This window comes from Diabrotica virgifera, chromosome 5, assembly GCF_917563875.1.
Source record: "Diabrotica virgifera virgifera chromosome 5, PGI_DIABVI_V3a".
Taxonomy (NCBI): Eukaryota; Metazoa; Arthropoda; class Insecta; order Coleoptera; family Chrysomelidae; genus Diabrotica; species Diabrotica virgifera.
The window spans coordinates 64787599-64807997 of NC_065447.1; the positions used below are offsets into that span (position 1 = coordinate 64787599).

Sequence of the window (20399 nt, forward strand, 5' to 3'; positions counted from 1 at the left end):
CTAAGGAGAAAATTGGACTCATCCCAGATACCTACGGTATCAAAAGGATTAAGCTCTGGTGGGACTCTTTCCATGTTATCGAGCCCTAGGTGACTTGGTATGGAGGTGTATCTCCCATAAATTCGGTTCTTCGGAATGACTCCAGTAGTAGACATAATAATAGGTATCGTCTGGGTACTTTCCATTCTCCATTGTCTTCATATTTGAATTTCCAGATCTCTGTAATAGGGAACTTACACATTTTTTTATTAGATAATAATGTTCAGTTTTGTTTAAAAATGAGATTTCCAAAATTTCACGCTTCAAAAACTCGTAATAACTTAGAAATACATATTTAAAGTCTTCAGCGGTATAAAATAGTTCAAACGACACGTGACGTCACATAGTTTTGCATTAGTTTTTATTATGGTTATATTTCGCTGTGTCTAGGTACACGCTAACGTGTACGCAAATAAAAAAGTTAGGTAGACGCGAATTAAACTTCATCAAGCCAGTGACGTCATTATTTAGCTTGCGCAGTTATTATATATTTTGGTACATGCTATTTTGATATGTTTAGTGTTTGTTTGATGGAAACATATTTGTTAAGGGAAGGGAAGCAGAACTATTCAGATGTTTCAAACTTAATTGTAATAAATCAATGTGTATATATAAAAGTATATATTTAGGTTAGCAAAATAATTATATGTATTTAGTTGACATGACATGTAGGTACAAAATATTGTTAAAATAATTTTTATACATAAGTGAATTATTATAATCAACTATTCTAAATGCAAAATAAGCCACAATTTAATTAAAAAAATATTTTATTAACGTTTAGACGTCCAAATCGGATGTCATTGTCAAAATACAAAAATTAGTCAGATTAAATAAATTATTGGAAAACATTTTTTACTAAGCAACAACATTTTTGTTTAATTTAATAATATTTTGTATTTTGACAACGACATCCGGTTTAGAAGTCGAAACGTTAATAAAATCAATTTTTTAGTTAAATTGTGGCTTAGTTCCCATTTAGAATAGTTGATTACAAAAATGCCACAAGGAAAATAGCTTCAAAACAAGTTAATTATTATTGTGAAAGCTTTAGGTCTTCCTTTTATTTTAATCTTTTACGGTAATACTATTTCATTTATAACTAAAAAAATATATATTAATTTATAGTCTCTTATCTTTTGCGTACTGTTTTATAATGTTCTTAAACTCATTAAAAGAACTAAATAATTGTCCGCACTCCGTAGTTAATTTAAAAACAAACACTAAACAAATAAAAAATAAGAAATCACTGACACTCTAACTTTTTTATTTGCGTACACGTTAGCGTATACCTAGACACAACCTTATATTTAGGTATATGCTTCTTCTCATTCTTTAGTTTATTGGCCTCCACCTACTTGGGTATTTGGCAAGCTCATCGTCGTGGAATAAGTCAAAAATATTTATATTCTAATGACATTTATCGTATGTCATTGTAATAATATATACCAGTTTATTAAAATTGTAGTTTTATACTGTTTTTGAAGGAAAGGAACGAAGGTTTACTATTGAAAATAAAACCATTTTGTAAAAGTACAAATTTTCTATGAATAGGTCAAACGATCAAAAACACTTGTAACGTCACATAAATGTATTTTCTACTGACGTTTATAACGTCTAATTTAAAATCTGTTTACTTTATTGGAAAAATGTAAATGTAAAACCAAGTGACGCCACGATGCGTTTTGGACCACCTGTTTGAATTTGAATTTTTAATCGTCTTTAGGGGCCAAACGAAAGACAAACAAAACTTTTTTATCTTTGATACATGTTTTAAATTATGTTCTGTTGTGATTTATAACATTTTTTTCGAATTTAAAAATTTATGCAAGTTCCCTATTGGCGACCTTTTCAGTAAATTTACTACGTAGATTATTGGTGTTAAGTATCGCCACATCAATTAGTGTTGTTTGTCTTGTTAATTTATTAACTAGTACGAGATCTGGTCTATTATGTGCCACTGTGAGCACAGTTCGGTCCCAGTATAGCTTGTAGTTGCCATCCTCAAGCATACTCTCAGGGAATAAGTACGGTTGATATTATTATTAGAGGAAAGAAACCAAATATGGAATAGTGCGGTCCAGGACATTAAGGCGCGGCCACATAGGCGCGGCCGTTTAGGCGCGGCCGTTTAGGCGCAGGGACATTTAGGCGCAGGGACATTTAGGCGCAAGGACATTTAGGCGCAGGGACATTTAGGCGCAGGGACACTTGGGCGCAGATACATTAAGTTAAGAGGGGTATTCAGAAGTGGAACTTGTAGAATGAATATACCTACTTAAAATATAATAATATAAGGTATGCAGGTAAACAAAATTTGTATATAATCCGGCTCTGCCCGAAAAGGTGTAAACTTTTGGGACATTTTATGGCCAGAGGGATTATACAAGTATAATATTTCCCCGAAAAAAAAACCACTTAGTTTCTTTTGTCCTCTAAAAGAAACAATCCCACAATAACAATAAACATTGTATATTTTTTTTTCTTAGAAGGCAATATACAGTTTAAATATTTACAACCCCCATCAGTAGATTACAATGGTACTTACAGGTAATTAGCATCGTGATTGGCCGCCGTAGGATTATTACAGGTATATAAATACTATAATAAATACAGGTAAACATGCTCTCATTTAGTTACTAGTGTGCTAGCTTTCTGACAGTATAGCTGTTTGTGATATTTTTTGTGATTATTGTGGTGTTTTGTGAAAAATGGAAGTAGTTTCGCAGAAAGGAAACAAGAAATTTCATAGCAATGGGTATTGTTATATTTTTGATAGACTTAGTGCATGTGAAACAAAACAATTTTGGCGATGTGAGCAAAAAAACAACGGTTGTAAAAAACGTATTCATACATTGGAAAATGTGATTGTGAAGGAAATTCATCAACATTCACATGATAGTAATGCGGCTAAGGTTGAGGCTGATGTTGTGCGTACAAAAATGAGAATACGTGCTGAAGAAACAATGGAACAAACATCTCAAATTATTAATACTTGTCTAAATGAAGTTAACTTGTCGCAAGCCGCCCAAGCAGCTTTACCTAAAAGTACATCGTTGAAGAAAATGATACGAAGAAAGAGGAATCTAATAAATGCCGCACCTCCAGTTCCTCTACGGATAGAAAACTTGATTATTCCCGAAGAATATAGAACCTATTCAACAAATGGAGCGGCAGAAAATTTTTTGCTAGCCGATAGCGGTCCAGACGCAGACAGAATTTTAATATTTGGCCGAGCAAAGAATATCGATGAGGTGAGATATTTTGAAAAACTGTTAAGGTTTTGTCTCTTAATGGGACTATCCTTTTGTCTTTTGTCGGGAGGTAAATTAAAAATTAAAAAATTACCTTTATATTTAAAAAAAAAAATGAAAAAATGACAGGAGTAAAGTGTGCTTTGGAATGGTCAAATTTCTACCGTTTTTTTGAAATATCTTGGTAATTATTAAATATAAAAACTTTAGTATAAAAAATGTAGGTTATAAAGAGAAGTAACTTTTGTTTGTTTAACATTTTTTACGAGATAGGTACACTTTTGTCCTTTTTTTCAATATGCGTGAGCTCATGTGTTGGACCACATCAGATTTTTTCTACTTAAGATATTTTAAAATATTTAATAATTAAGAGGATATTTCAAAAAAACTTAAAAATTACACGAGTAAGTGCGCTAAAAATGATAAAAGTGGACTTATCTCGTAAACCTCACTATATATACTTCGTATATGCGTGAGCTAATTATATGGCACGAGTTTGTCAAGTACCACACCAATTAGTGTTTATTTTTTTACAGATATGGGTACCATCGCAGCATTGGTTTGTGGATGGCACATTTTCAACGGCACCGCCTTTTTTTTCACAAATATATGTAATAATGGCCAAAAGATTTGGTGGAGTTCATCCTGTAGCATATGCATTATTGCCAAACAAACAAGGTGTCACTTATAGAAGAATGATAGAGTTGCTCAAAAACATAGGGCCAAATTTAAATCCAAATAAAATTTCTTGCGATTTTGAATTGGCAGCCATAAATGCCTTTCGAGATGCATTTCCAAATGCTCAGATGCTGGGTTGTTTGTTCCACCTTACGAAAAACTTAAGAAAACATTTGGGCGAATGTGGTTTGATGGGTCGTTATAATAATGATGCTGATTTTGCTCTGCACGCGCGTATGATAACGTCGTTAGCGTTTATTCCAGTACATGATTTGGATAACGCCATTGAGGAATTATCCCATTCATTGCCTCCAGAATTAGAACCGTTGCTGCAGTGGTTTGAAGATACCTATGTTGGACGTCCAAATCGCCGCGGGAATGGAAGGCGGCCTGCCATTTTTGGCCCAGAATTATGGTCCGTTCACAATCGTGTTTTGTCTGACACAGACAGAACAAATAATCATGCCGAGGCGGCACATAGGCGACTACAAATAGAATTAAGTATGAATCATCCTAGTATTTGGAAATTGATTGATGGCTTAAAAACAGTACAGCGAGGTAGGGACATGTTTTTTGAGCAACTGGTTGCTGGTAATGAACCTCCAACGAAAAGATCCAAATATACTCTTGCCGACGTAAGAATAAAGAATCTTGTACGAGACTACGAAAATAGAAACATTATTGAATTTCTTAGGGGCATCTCTCATAATTACGAGATGAACGCATAATAGTACTGTTATTATCATTATTTTAAATATTATTATTGCTACAATAGATTGTTATTAATTATTAATTAGGTTTTACTAAGTGCGGATTACTCTTGCTATGTACATACCTATACGAATAGTTTGTGTTGAATATGATTGTGACCTTTATTGTATAGAATAATAATAAACTTGTGCTTGAAATGAACTAATTCTACTTTATTATTCAATAATTTTCCTAATGTATCTGCGCCTAAATGTCCTTGCGCCTAAATGTCCTTGCGCCTAAATGTCCCTGCGCCTAAATGTCCCTGCGCCTAAATGTCCCTGCGCCTAAACGGCCGCGCCTAAACGGTCGCGCCTATGTGGCCGCGCCCTAATGTCCGGCTCCGGGAATAGTGCCCTAATATGGAATTTCTTGATTTCTCCGAAAATATAAGTTGGAAGCGCACTACAAGACCATCCTCTATTTCAGTCGCTCTCTTTATTATTGTATTCACAGCTCTGTGTCAGATGTGCGAACGATACGTGTCTGACAGGCGCGTTTTGTTTTATTGTCTCGCAGACAATTTTAAAGGTAAATATATTCAACGAGTAAGTGTTATTGGTTATTATGCATGAATACTAACTTGTTATGCTATTGCGTATATCAATAGTAGGTACCCTTATTTTGATATTTTATGACCTACTGTAATTAAAACATTACGACTTGAAAAAATGTTGATACTAGTTTGAACTAATGTACAAATCCAAATATGGACAGTCGTTGGTGATTAATTATGGAATAGTGGATTAAGTGTAAGTGGGCTCATTATGATTGTGCTGGTCCAGAGTTTCATACATGGATCTGTGATGTCTGCAAGTGAATTAAGCTACTTCTTTCATTTTTCACAATTTTCTTATTTAAATTTATTTGATCTCAGATGTTTATGTCTATTTTTGTTATTGATATGTTGATTTATGCATATATTCCATATATGGGTACCTATTCCATATTTGGTTACTCATTTAGGATTTTGTTTTTTTTTGTTCGATTTTTTTTTTGTTAATTAAGATATTTAATAGAAGGCTTGTAATTAAGGTAGTGTCGCCAAATAAGGCCAGTGTCTTAATTAGGCCAATTGCAAATATTTTCTTAAATATAGATATTATATATTAGAGGTCACCGTAAATGTCTTTCTCAGTCAAAATCGTTTACGCCATTCAGTCGGTAGTATCACATACCAGCGCCAAGTAGACTAGACACGTGTTTGTTACGGTGCGGAAGTTCGTTTATAAATTTTAGCTAAGTTATAAAATTACTAAAATGGTACTTAATGAATATAAGCCAATTATTTTTTCTTTGTAAAGCGATAGTAAATTAATACTTTTTAAGGAACTGGAACAGTTTTTCCTCTATATTGCTTTTTATTATTTTTTTTATGTTAAATAAAAAAAGTAGACAGTGTCCTAATAAAGCCAATTGTCCTAGATGTGTGTAAATGTGCGATATGTGTGCTTAATGTATTGAATAATTTTTGTTTTTAATATGAATAAAAGTTTCTTTTACTAAATTTTGTATTTGTTCTTTAATTCTTAGGTTTAAAATTTATTATCCACCTCAATTTGCGTAAAAAATGACACTGTCCTTATTAAGCTACCAGTTCATAATAAGGCCAAATATTCCAGATTTATTCAATGTTAAAATTTTATATTTCTTTATTTATTTCGTAAGTATTTTATCCTGAAATTCGATAGCTAAAATGTTAGGCAATACGTATACAAGAGTTTTCCCCCATATTGTTCCTGAATAAAATATTACAGATATTTAAACGTTAAGGTGGCCTTAATTGGCGACCTTACCTTACTACATAAAAATGTATGACTGATGTGTCATAACATTAAATTGTTTTCATTTCTATAAAGGTATTAGGTAAAGGTATATTTTCTATAATTTTTATATCCCCAAAACAAAATGGTATTCCATAATTGGCGACTTTCCTCTATTAAACATTTATTTCGTATTTTAAAATAATTATCTTCCTGTGAATCATATATCTGGTTTATTCCACATTTTGGTTTCGTTCCCCTAGTTGTTTATTTGCTTTCCGTTTAAATCTTCTGTTTAAATTTTATAAACTTTGTTTACAGGTCCCCTCAATATATAAAATATTTCCATTATAGATCACAAATATAGTATTTTTACTACAAAAGCGATGTTACGTAGGTCAAAATTTTTGACGTAAGAAAACTGTCAAAACATTAGAATGTGACTTTTCATTATTGCCATGTTTATTATAATTTTGACAAAAATTTTGACCTACGTAATATCGCTTTTGTAGTAAAAATACTATACGTGCTACGTTTTGCTGTTTTTGGCATTTTCCTTTTATCATAATCTTTTAAGTTTGTGTAAACTTTACAAGGTAAATATAAGGAAATAAAAATAAAATTATTATATAGTTTCCATTACATACTTATACCATTGATTAATAACTACAATACCGAACCCCATATCCGGCCAGCTGCAGTTTCTCAAGACGACTCTGCCGATAAGGTAGAGTCGACGACAAGTACACGGTAGACTGAAGGTGTAATTACAAAAAAATATGTACATATGTCTTTGTACTCACTTTATAATGCTCAAAAAATTACGGGATCTGAATTTCAATGCATATTTTTTCATAATTCTCGTATCAAAGTTCAGCGTGAAGTTAGGCGTATTGATGACAGTTGAGAAACTGCAGGCGACCCATTATAATGCCATTATATCAAGTAGGTATGCCAAAAGAAACCAGATGGTCGAATATAACATTGCAAAATTTACATTGCATCGAACAACGTAAAAAACGTATTCAATATCTAATGGCGTCTACCGAATGACATCAAACACCCAGTACCAACCCCTATAAGTGGGGCAGGGGCAACTTTAAAGTCTTAAAAAATAGGAACCCTCATTTTATTTCAGATTTGTAGAAAAATCTTTATTTTCTATTCGCGATAGATGGCGCTGTAATCGCAGAAAACCAAATACGTAGTCAGACGTCAGTAGAGTATCAGAAGTCTGAATACTTGAAGACTCAGTATCTGAGTATCTGAATTAACAAAAATGTATAAAAATGTGGTTTTTACTTAAGATTTAAAAATTACCCCCCGAAAAATTAAATCCTTTTAATGTCATCGGTCCAGCCGATGACATTAAAAGCGACAGAATATAGTGTTTACAGCACCCGAAAAGCTAGGGGGCACGGCCCCCCTGGGCGCCCATGAATCCGTGTATATTAATATTATGCACAGATTATACAACATATGAAAGAAGATCGAAACAAATGACAATCGATGAAAAGCCATATAACAACTTCTACCGTAGTGTATCTGATTAATATAATCAATAGGGCTTTTCATCGATTGTCATTTGTTTCGAGCTTCTGTCATATTGTGTTGTATAATCTGTGTATAATATTAATATACACGGATTATACGACATATTATGTATATTAATATATTTAATTATACAGGGTGTCTGCGTAACTTGGAACCATATGGGAAACTTTTTTAATATCAATTTTACGAAAAAAAGTTATTCTTTATAAAGTGCTCTGCATAGTCTAAAACCTAAGATGCAATCATCAGATATAAAATTTTTTCAACAGTATACGAGGTATGTCAAAAAATATGAATTTCGCTTAAGAGCAAACTACCTTTATATTTCAAAATATCAAAAAATTTTATTATGAAAAGTTATTTGTAATTAAAAACCATATTCAAATATGCAACAACAACGTGAAAAAAAAATTCTGAAATTTTCCTAAATTACCGATTCCGAACATCATTTTTATTTATTAGACATGTAATAACTCTTTTATTAATAATTTTAGGAAAAAAAGTTATTCTTCATAAAAATCTGTGCATGGTCTAAACCTCAAGATGCAACCATCAGTTATCCAAGTTTGTTAATGTTATACGAGGTGTGTCAAATAATATGAATTTAGAAAGAATTCTTTCTAATTTCTTTCTAAAGAAAATTATTTGACACACCTCGTATAAAATTAACAAACTTGGATAACTGATGGTTGCATCTTGAGGTTTAGACCATGCACAGATTTTTATGAAAAATAACTTTTTTTCCTAAAATTATTAATAAAAGGGTTATTACATGTCTAATAAATAAAAATGATGTTCAGAATCGGTAATTTAGGAAAATTTCAGAATTTTTTTTTCAAGTAGAAGGCTGTTATTGCATATTTGAATATGGTTTTTAATTACAAATAACTTTTCATAATAAAATTTTTTGATATTTTGAAATATAAAGGTAGTTTGCTCTTGAGCGAAATTCATATTTTTTGACATACCTCGTATACTGTTGACAAAATTTGATATCTGATGATTGCATCTTAGGTTTTAAACTATGCAGAGCACTTTATAAGGAATGACTTTTTTCGTAAAATTGATATTAAAAAAGTTTCCCATATGGTTCCAAGTTACGCAGACACCCTGTATATATGTATATTAATATATACAAAACTAGTAATAAACAAAAAACTAGAAAGAAAAAGAATACATGAAAAAAGATACAAATGGACATCTGAAAAAATAAAAAATAGTGAATTTAATAAAAAGATAATGCATTAAATCAAGTTAACATGTAGCAGATAAACTCCAATGATATTGATGATTTGAATAACCTGATAACCGAATCAGTGAACAAAAGCATTCTGCAACTGAAAAAACCAAAAACAACACACAATGAATTAGACAAAGAAATATTACAACAAATAGAAAAAAGGAAGATCTTAAATAAATCTAACAAAAAGGGAACCGCGGTATATAGAGAACTTAATAGGCAGATTAGAAAAGGAATCAGAAAACAAAAAAGAAAAGAAGAAGAAGAATTAATAACAACAACTATTGAAAAAAATAAGAGTATGAAATGCCTCAGATCGACACTAGGACGACGTCAGATAATATCATTAATGGGAAAAGACGGACAATGATAAAATGGATGGGTGAAAAAGGAGAGGACTGGCTATTACAGATATGCAAGGAAGCATGGAGTACAGAGAAAATCCCAGATGACTGGAAGAAGAACATAGTTCTACCAATATACAAAAAAGGACAACATAATGAATGCGAGAATTATAGAGCAATATGCTTGTCATCGGTCGCCTTCAAGGTATACACCAGAATTATAGAGAAGCGTCTAAGATCAGTGATAGAGAAAGAATTGGAAGACGAACAGGCTGCATTCAGGTCAAACAAACGATAACGTCTACATCATAAGAAATATAATAGAGAGACAATGCCGTAAAGGGAATGAACTATTTCTCATGTTCGTCGACCTGAAGGCGGCATTTGATACGATAAACAGAGAAATATTGTGGAAAATATTGGAAAGCTATAATATACCAAAAAAGATGATAAAAGTCATAAAATCTATATATATATGGAAGTAGAAGGCCAAGTACAAATAAATGGAGAAAGATCAGGCACTTTTAAATGGGATAAGGGAATTAAACAAGGAGATGGACTAAGCCCCCTCTTGTTTATAACAGTCATGGATACTTTAATCAAAAATACCAAAGATCAAACAAGAAACCTTCAATGCATAGTAGGATATAAAAACTTAAATGCAATAAAGATCAACTCCCTTCTATACGCTGATGATATAGTTTTAATCACAGACACAGTAGAAAAAATGCAGAAACTAATAGATATTTGGCAAAAAGAGATACATAAATTAAAAATGGAAATGAATCTTAACAAAACAAAACCTATGATAATAAATGAAGATGAGAAAAGAGAAAGGAATACTAATATAATAGTAAGGGAAAAAGTAATAGAACACGTATCTACTTTTGAATATTTGGGAAACATAATAACAGATGATGGGAAAACGGACTTGGCAATAAGTAATAAACTGAAGAAGGCAACTATCATGCATTACTCTTTAAATAATACAATTTTTGGAAAGTCACAAATAGGCAACAAAACTAAACTCAGAGTATATAACAGCATAGTAAATCCGATAATGACATATGGGGCGGAAACATGGATTGTCCAAAAGAAACATGAATCAATGGTAAACGCGACCGAGATGAAATACATGAGAAGAATAGCCGGAGTTACGAAGTTTGATAGATTCAGAAATGAAGATATAAGAAGAGAGCTGGAGCAAGAACCGATAATGAGGAAGATCGAAAACAAACAATTAAGCTGGTTTGGACACATACAACGAATGGAGCAAAATAGACTTACAAAGAAGGTACATGAAGCCAAAATGGGAAACAAAAGAAAAAAGGGAAGGCCGTGGAAGACATGGATGGACCAGATCCAGGATATAGGTGAAAGAAGACACATCAGTATGAGGGATATGAAGAACCTGGCCACCAATAGAAGCAATTGGAAGAAGTGGATAAAAGGCGGAATCCGACATCCGACGCCCTGAAGGGCACTAAGGATTATGAGAAAGAAGAAGAAGAAGAAGAAGGGAAAAGACGAAAATGAAATCACAACTAGAGAAGACATACTGAAACGAATAGAAGAATTTTACACGGAACTCTACAGAACACATCAACAAGACGATGAAATGAGACCGGCACGGAAATTAATAAAAAATGTTGGATCGGAAATAATGCCAAAAGTAACAATTTCAGAGGTAACTACAGCATTGGGAAACATGAAGAGAAATAAAGCTGCAGGAGAAGATATGATTACTACAGATATGATATTAGAAGGAGGTAAGGAACTCATTGCAATTGTAACTAAGCTTATAGACAGTTGTTTACACCAGGGCAAAGTCCCTAAGAGCTGGAACAACTCTAAAGTAATCTTATTACACAGGAAAATTGATAATCGAAAGTTGGAAATTCTACAGGCCCATCAGTCTATTGTCAGACCTATTTAAAATACTCACCAAAATCATAACTACCCGACTAACAAGAAAATTAGATGAATACCAACCATATGAACAGGCAGGTTTTAGAAAAGGCTATTCAACTTCCGATCACCTGTTAACCACAAAAATATTGATAGAAAAATGTAACGAATACAAGTTTCCAGTTTTTATAGCATTTGTAGACTACGAAAAGGCTTTCGATACTATAGAACACACATCCGTAATAAACGCAATGCAAAATTGTAGAATAGACAGCAGATATATTAACTTAATAAAAGAAACTATGAACCAAGCTACAGCTACATACTACCTAAATGAAAATGAATACACGAACCCTGTACCATTAAACAGGGGAGTCAAACAGGGAGACACTCTATCACCCAAACTGTTCACCTTAGTTTTGGAGGACGTTTTTAAAAATCTCAATTGGAAATATAAGGGAATAAACATCAGTGGCCGCTACCTCAGTAATCTACGATTTGCGGATGACATAATCCTGATAGCTACTGATCTACAAGAACTGCAAACCATGCTTTCAGAACTACACACAGAATCTTCTAAAATAGGACTGAAAATGAATTTAAACAAAACAAAAGTCATGCACTCCGAAGAAACGATGACAATAATAAACAACAAAGTTATAGAAAAAGTTGAAGAATATATATACTTAGGACAAAAAATAATACTAAATAGGGAAATTCAAACGGAAGAAATAAAAAGAAGAAGAAAGTTAGCATGGGCAGCATTCGGCAAACTGAACTATATACTCAGAAATCAGCAAATTCAACTACATCTTAGATCTAAAGTTTTTGATGCATGCATTATTCCGATATTAACATATGGGGCACAAACATGGACAATCACAAAAAAGAATATGAACATACTCAGAGTCACTCAACACGCGATGGAAAGAGCAATGCTTGGCATATCACTTAAGGACAGGAAAACAAACACATGGATAAGACAGAAAACCAAACTCACCGATGTGGTTCAAAAATCACTAAAATTGAAATAAGAATACGCTGGACATGTAGCTAGGAGCGATCTTAACAAATGGCACAGAACAATTCTAACCTGGAGACCATACGAACACAAAAGACCCAGAGGCAGACCTCCTATGAGATGGACAGATGATCTGAAACGAACTGCCGGGAAAAATTGGCTACGAGTAGCATACAACAAAAAACAATGGAAAGGAAGACTTGAAGAGGCTTATGTTCAGATGTGGACGTGAATGGCTAAACGAAGAAGAAGAAGATGTATATTAATATTATACACAGATTATACAACATATATGACAGAAGCTCGAAACAAATGACTGTGAATGAAAAGCCCTATTTCTGACATAACTAAGTAAATATAAAAATAATTTTATAAATATGTTCAAGTAAAACGAGTTACAATGAAGTATGAATCTCTTCATCTAACATTGTGCCCTTTCTCTGAAGGCGACTGGTTAATGTTTTGACTTTGATTGTTATTAAACTATTTTTTAACGGGACCTATTTACATTATCTTATAATGTTATTGTATTGTTTGAATTTCTTATCAAAAAGTCAAAGGTCCGTATTGTTTACAACTAGTGCACTATTTTTCTATAAAAGAAACGATAATCAGAAAGATCAGCGAGGTAACAGACATTTTTGGGGTACACGGGATGACACGGGTCAAATTGTCAGTGGCGGAGAGAAATATATTTTTTTAAATTAAAATTAATCGAAAGAATGTTGTCGTGAAATGAAAACAAGAGGTGTATTATATTTCAATTGGTTCAGAGAGTGCCATAAATAATCTTACTAGTTTCTTTCTTATTAGAAATCATCAGCGATTGTACCTGTACATGGATATCTCTGAAGAAATTAAAATAAACCGAGTCTACTAGTATTGAATTACGACTAACAAATAGATACGGATTGATAGATAGATAGATAGAAATGGATTGAGTCTTCAGCTGACTGGACGCTTTTTCAAAACCTAATCGAAACACAAATCTATAACAATAACAGTAATAATAACTCCTTTGATTTTTTTATGAAAGTAATAAATGATGCAGCTTCTAAGTCAATGAAATCTCGTTCAGGTAACAGTAAAAAACCTCCAAATCCTATTTGGTGGGATAATGAATGCACTTTAATTGTTAATGATAGAAAAGACGCATACCATGAATATAAAATGACCACGAATTATGAAAATTACCTCAAGTTTAAGCATATTCAGGCCAAAGCTAAATTACTTTTTAAACAAAAGCCACAACTATGCTGGAAAAATTTTATTAACAAATTAAATAAAAATACCCCAATATCAAAAATTTGGAGTTTTATAAAAAAAATATCGAACAAAAACTCAACTTTTAAAAAACATCCTCTATCTGAAGAACTAATAAACCAAATTTTTGATATTGTAGCACCTAGTTTTGTGCCAAATGTGCTTGAAGGTCCGAACGAGAAAATTGGCAGCCACTACATGGATGCACCTTTTGATATAACAGAACTTGAAGCTTCAATTAAGACCTCTAAATGTACTGCTCCGGGTAATGATTATGTTACATATGACATTATTAAAAATCTTCCCCAAGTTGCTAAAAATTTTATACTAAATATATACAATGATTGGTGGGTGAATTCAAACTATGTTGAGCATCTCAAACAAATTACCATTTGTTTAATTTTAAAACCTACTAAAGATAGAAATATGCCTTCCTCTTATCGCCCTATATCTTTAATGTCATGTATAACTAAAACGTTCGAAAGAATGATAAAAACAAGACTGTAGTGGTACATCGAGTATAACAATATCTTACCTAATACTCAATACGGTTTTAGAAGGGGATATGGTACTTTGGATGCAGTAACTCATTTAGTAAATGACATCCAGATTGCCTTTTCTGGCAACAAGTATCTAGCTTGTTTATTCCTAGATATAAAAGGGGCTTACGACTCTGTAAATATAAATATACTTAAACAGAAAATGGTTAAGATTGGTCTTAGCGAAACGACTGCTCTAAATATATTGCAACTATATTTTTCTAGACATGTCTATATTAGAGACCATAGAAATGTGTTACATGGTCCAAGGGTTGTTTATCATGGGTTGCCACAGGGATCCGTACTTAGTCCTATACTCTTTAATATATATTCTGCCAATATTCATTCACTATTTCATAATTCCGTAAATTGCATACAATATGCAGATGATATCTGTATATACACCATCCAAAATAGTTATGAAGCATGCACTGAGGCTCTTGATAATATTATGCATAAGGTAAGTACATGGACAGAAGAAACTGGTATGACCCTTTCAACAGAAAAATGCTCTATTATGTTTTTTAACAGGCATAGACTACGTGCACCAGAGAGATTAACTCTGTGTGGGCGTACCTTGTCGGTAGTTAAAGAGTTTAAGTATTTAGGTATCATTGTTGACACCAAGTTACTATGGTCGAGTCACATACGTCACTTAATAAACAAATGTGAGAAAGGCTATAATTTGCTTAGGTGTGTAACAAATCGAAGTTGGGGCGCAGCTACTGGTATAGCTTTATTGTTTTATAGAGCCTATGTGCGGTCTATCATTGACTATGGATGTTGTTTATACGGATCTGCTTGTAACACCAATCTAAACAAAATAAACAGAGTTCAATATAAATGTCTTAGAACTTGCATAGGTGGAATGATATCATCACCGGTGAAAGCAATACTGGCAGAATGTAATGAATTGCCTTTGGATTTGCGTCGGCAGCTATTATCACAAAAATATCTTTTAAAACTAAAATCCTTAGAGTCAAACATGATCAACAAATTAAGTGATATTGCAAAAGAAGATTTAACAAACCGCTTTTGGAAAATAAAGAATTCTCCTCCACTGGCAGAAGCTTTCGTTGAGACCAATGCTGATCACATTTCTTTTGGTAAAAATAAAACATTGTTTATGTATACCATACCCTATAGATCACTAATAAAACCACACAGAGTCATAATACCCAATTATACAGAATACCATCATATAAATCACACCCTTCTAAAATCCATATTAGGTGGATTAGTCAATAAGCCATTTATATATACAGATGGATCAAAAACAAAACACGGAGTTGGTTGTGGAGTTTTTATCCAAAATACAAAACAATCATTTATGTTTAAATTACTATCAATATGTAGCATATATACTGCTGAACTTATAGCAATTTGGAAGGGCATTACTTGGTTAACATAAAATAATTTACGAGATGGGGTAATACTAACTGATTCTAAGTCTGCATTGGAGTCAATAAAAAGCATAAAATTTGAAAGAATGAAATGTCCTATATTATGCAATTTAAAAAATTTGATAGCAGATTTAAATATAACATTTGTATGGGTCAAAGGTCATACAGGTATACTAGGTAATGAAAAAGCTGATAGTCTGGCTAAGGAAACAGTATTTAACGGAGTTCTTTGTAATATTTATACATTACCAGACGTCTTTCATTTGATAAAAAATAAAATAAGATTAAAATGGGAACGACAGTGGGAAAATACTGTAGAAAACTCACAAAATACCTACTTTAAAATACATCCTACCCTACCATCCCCACCTCTATATATTTTCAACTACCCTACTTCAAAATTCTTTTCGGCAAGTGTTTTTCGACTTAAAACAAATCATGGGCGATTTCCATCGCACCTTGCTAAGCTGGGCATTATACAGTCCTCGGCCTGTAGTTGTGATCAGAACTCTTACGGAGATCTAAATCATATAATTTTCGGTTGCAAAAAACATTTAAAAAAATCCAATGATTTAATTCGTACACTTATTGAAATGAAATATTTTCTTCCATTAAATCTCACACACATTTCGTTAGCTGCCAATAAAAACACCTTGGAACTTTTAGTAAATTTTAATAAAGAAAATAAAATACAAATTTAAAACGGCATAACCCACATCTCTGTAGTTATACTGTAAGAAAATTCCTTTTACAACTTTCTGTGGCAAATGGACTTGATTCCATGCCATTATCTTTCCACACACACACACAAATAGATACGGATGCCGTAGCGACATCTGCTTACAACAATTCAAAGTTTTATTTTCGAAGAAATAAACTTTTACTGAGACCTATTTTCTGGTTACGCCTTCGTGGTTTTTATTACTTAAAAACCATACGAATGTTGAATGAAAGAAAACTAAAGGAGAGATCTAAAAGGCTATAGCGGGATAAGATGGTCAAAAATTCCCCCGCACCGATCAGCCCCGCTACTTATGTTTTCGATAAAGGATATAAAATGATGCCCTCATTCAAAATTTTTAGCTTCCCAGGGGTCCTAGAACGTCTTCAATCGAGAAAAGAAGAATTTTTAGGTTTTATTTTTTTGTGAGCGCAATTTAACTTTAAAAAATCTAAAAAAATTCAAGAGGTTGTATCTTTTGAATACAAAACAACCTGATTTTTTTCAGATTTTTGTACTGAAAGACGAGCCCAGGAAAAATTTTTGAAATTTTCAAAAAAATTTTAGGTTATGATAATAATATAATTTGGCCAACTTTTAAATAGTATTTTTTTGTGTACTTTTTGTCGTTATTTTGAATGGCAGAGGCAGAATTCTTTTCGATATCTCTAACGCGAAGCAAATCGAATCGCATATCGAAAATTCACTCTGTTTGTGGATTCGCAGTCAGTGCCGGATTAACCATTAGGCGGACTAGGCGGCCGCCTAGGGCCCGGGCACTTCATGGGGCCCGCATCCCACACAAATGCATTAATTAATATTTAATTAATTGATGGATTCGACCGTTACTTGATGGAAGTTCATTTTATCTCACAATAAAACACTGAAAAACGTTTGTTTTTCTATACTTCCACAAAATTTTCTTCCTTCAACTTCCTCAACCTCTTCAGTTAAAGACTTAAAAAGGCAAACACATTGTAAAATATATCACTTGAGAAAGGCACTTTGCCGAAACAGCTGTAGTAATAACATAGTTGTAATAAATTTTGTGGAAGTATAGAAAAACAAACGTTTTTCAGTGTTTTATTGTGAGATAATATTTAATTATTTAAGCAGTTATTTAAAAAAAAATTAAAATGTTAAAAAAATCAAATAGGGCTAACTGAGACAAAAAAAAAGAAAATGGTTAATTTATGATTAACCGACAGAATATCAGAATAATACAACCGACTTCAAGACAAATTAAGCAGTTATCTTCAAAGGCATTTTTATATTCCATGTTCTAATCATTCCTTCAATTTGGTACTCAATATTGCAAGCACATTTTGATAAAAGCTGGTAATTATTTTGGTATGTTACGTTTTTTTTTCAATTTCTACCCACCGATGGGTCTTAATAGTCCATTCACTCACGGTAAAATATTGCAAAACCTCCGGATTTTAAAGAACCTTTGGATTTGAAACAAGAGCTTGGATTGGCATGAAATTTGGTATAAGCATAGCTAACTTGTCAAATAAAAAAGTGATGTTGTGCCAATGTGTGTTTTTGCTCTACGGTTGAGTCCACCCCTTCTCGGAGGTGAAAAAATATACCGTCAAAATACGTCCGGAAGTGGATAAACTGACTAATTCTAAGCAACTTTTGTTCAATAGAGTTTTTTCATCAATTCAATATGTTTCGAATTATTTGCAAGTGAATATCTTCATTTTTCAACAAAAAATAACACGTTTTTAGACGGATTTTCGCAAATAACTCAAAAAGTAAGTATTTTATCGAAAAAATATTCTTAGCAAAAATATAGCTTTTAAAAAATTGAAAAAAATGGTGTATGTGTGCAGTCTGTAGACCCAGTAGAAGCAGAGTTGTAGCTAATGAAAAGTAGGTTCTTATTCGTCAAATTCCAAATCGAATATTTCAACGTGAAATAATCAAAAAATGAAGCAATTTTCATGGAAAACTCATCACAACTTGTTTAAATGTTTTAAAAAAGCATTATTCTTGTTTTTAAAAAACTCTATCATAAAAAGTAAGCAAGATGCGCTCAGAATAAAGTTGATCCCATTTTTTGGGTAAAAAAACTGGTGAAAATACTCCCCTAATTAGCATCCCAAATGAAATGAATCCTTACCGCTTCACAAGCTATTTTACTTATGTATTGTTTATATGCTCTGTAAGTTTTATCGGTATAAAGTGCTTATTTATAAAAGGGCTGTAGTAGAAAGGGCTTGAACAAGTCACTAATCACGAGTGTATGCAATTTTTTTTATTTAGCTTAATGCCTCGAAAAACTAATGGCCATTGGCATGGTACAGTGGATTTTTCCAATCAGGTACCTAGTGTAGTGGGTAGTGTGTGTTGAGTAAATGTCTTGTTACTTAGCAAAGTCGTCATTGTTTTTGCAAAGAGACGCTAACTGTATCCGAACGTCTGCGGTCCCTCCGGTGAGTACCGATCCCACAAGGATAGAAACTATTTTCATTTATTAATTTTTAATAAATGAAAAATTATCTACCCAGGGTATGCAAATTTTGAACAGTCACATCTTAACCCATTTTTATCTTCCAAAAAAGCAAAAATCAGAAATATTCAGAAAATCAAAACCTATATTTTTTACTCTTTAAGTTTTTTGGTACCATTAATAATTTTTAAGTTATTTTGAAAAAAAAGACATTTTTTTCAAAATTTCAACAAATTTGTTTTACTTTAAATCCCAATGTTTTGAAATTATAAGCACTGTGAACCGGTGAAACTTACAGATCATATAAATAATATACTTATAAGTTTTTTCAAGATTTTCATAAATTTTCAAGATTTATGTGCCAAAAAAAGGAATTAACATTATTTTAAGCTTTACTTGCTTAATTTTGATACTTGAAACTTGTTTAAAAATAAAACAAAAATAAAACTTTTTTAACACTTTAAAAAAGTTGTGATGATTTTTCACAGAAAAGTGCTTAATTTTTTGGTAATTTACGTTGAAATATTTGATTTGGAATTTGTCGAAGAAGAATCTACTTTTCATTAGCTCCAGTTTTGCTTACTCCACATATCGACACAATATCCCTTTTTCTCTTTGGCATATTAGCTATGGAATATTAATGAGAAGTTGTTGCGAAATGTAAAATAAAGAAAAATGATATTTTTTACATTATCGTAATTTATTTTTGGAGTAACTACTCCCCAAAACAACATAAATATCTGTAAATTTGTTTTAAGTAAATGATCGATATAAAGGGGTCTACTGCTTATGGCCGCCTAGGGCCCCATGATGCCTTAAACCGTCACTGTTCGCAGTAGGCCGCATTTAAAATTTAAAGTTCAGTTAATTTTTTTTTAAATTGTGAACCATCAACCTGTATGACTGTGCAAAATTTCAAATATGTATATATTTTGATAGCCGAAACATAGGGATGTCTTCATCTTAAATGCGACACACTGTATCTTATCAATTCGATAATTTATTGCAACTAATATAGTCGTACTTTTTATAGATTCAAAATATACAATCAAAATACTAACTAATTTACTAATTTTATCATAAAAAGTTCAAATTGATTGCATTGAAGTATTGAACCAATTTATGCGTATTAATATAATAGGACTGGATCCCGCGTATGAAAAAAAAGTTGATTAATAGTAAGCTGAAAATTTGTTAATAGCTTAAGTGTGTCTAATCGGACAAACTTTGATATATGGGAAAACTGAAACAGAGGAAGTTTTAATTGTGGAACAGGTTAAAAATTTGGAACGGTCAGACCACGAAAACGCCACATGTATTTTATCCAACAGAACTTCCAATTGATTTGTTACCCTTTCATTAAACTCTCATGCAAAAATCAGACTGCTATTTATCACCTGTCATGATTCCTGTCATTTGACATGTTCTACGTGTTCCACTCATTAAAATGCCCATTTGGTGATA

General features: G+C 32.2%; 1 protein-coding gene across 6 annotated transcripts in view; it reads left to right on the forward strand.

Moving 5' to 3' along the window:
* LOC114325165 (peroxidase) overlaps window positions 1-20399 on the forward strand; it is a 221520-nt gene that overhangs the window by 90111 nt on the left and 111010 nt on the right. The gene's annotated exons all lie outside the window — the stretch shown is intronic.